Here is a 1,321-nt window from a genome sequence, read left to right on the forward strand (position 1 = left end):
GTGTTTTCAATAGTCTCATATGGATGTGAAAGCTGGACAGTGAATAAGGAAGATCATAGAAGAATTGATGCCTTTGAATTGTGGTTTTGGAGGAGAATACTGAAAGTGCCATGGACTGCCAAAAGAACCAATAGATCAATTTTAAAAGAAGTGTAGCCAGAGTGCTCCTTGGAGGCCAAGATGGCTAAGCTTTGTCTCTCATACTTCGGACATATTGTCCGAAGGGAACAGTCACTGGAGAAGGATGTCATGCTAGGTAAGGTGGAGGGTCAGAGAAAAAGAGGAAGACCCCTAACTAGATGGATTGGCCAGGTGGCATCATTGATGGCCTCAAGTGTGGCAGCGGTAGTGAGGTTGGCCCAGGATCAGACTTTGTTTCGTTCTGCTGTGCATGGGTCGCTATGAGTCAGTTCCAACTCGATGGCACATAACAACAACAACAACAACACATTTATAGGTCGGAGGTTCAAGCTAACCAGCTGCTTCTTGGAAACCCTATCCAGGGTTGCTATGGGTCGAAATCAACTCAATGACACTGGACAACAACAACAATATATGAATACATTTTATGAGTGGAAATAGTAATCATTTAGGAAACCATCATTCCATGTAAGTGCTGTGCTAAACTTTACCAAGCTATTATTAGGTATATAAAGCCCATTTGAAACAAAATGTATAGATTTTCCATAATATTAACTCCAACACATTTATTACACATATACATATTGTACTTAATAAAAGTTTCTATTCTAGTTAAAAGCATCAATGTGTGATGGATTTAAGTGCATATTCATATATGCCAGGAGAAAACAAAGTTATTAGTGGTTAAGTTTTTAGTACTTTCCAAATCTGCTTTATATAAATTAAGCTAAGAACTTCGAGCAGCAGCGAGAACTTTGAGCACCAGCGAGAACTTCGAGCAGCAGCGAGAACTTCGAGCAGCAGCAAGAACTTCAAACAGCAACGAGACATGTAGTGTGGAGCTCCAACAACAACACGGAATACTGGGCCACAAGGCTGTTTAACTGCAAGTTGCGGAAAGACTCATCTCTCTCACATGGAGGGCCTGGAGAATTTGAGCTGCTGGCCGCGAGGATTTTTGTTTTGTTTTGTTTTTGTTTTTGTTTTTGTTTGTTTTTAACCACTACACTACCAGGTCATCCTTGAAGATGGCGGATTGGGTAGATGTGTAGTGAGGAGCTCGGTCAACAACAACACAGAATAATGGGTCAAGAGGACTCATAAATTGGTGTTGGAACTCTGTAAGAAATATAAAGGTATGTTTGGAGGTTCGGAGGGTTTATAGCTGGGGAATTTGCAG

Source organism: Chrysochloris asiatica, unplaced genomic scaffold, assembly GCF_000296735.1.
Source record: "Chrysochloris asiatica unplaced genomic scaffold, ChrAsi1.0 scaffold00605, whole genome shotgun sequence".
NCBI classification, from domain to species: Eukaryota; Metazoa; Chordata; class Mammalia; order Afrosoricida; family Chrysochloridae; genus Chrysochloris; species Chrysochloris asiatica.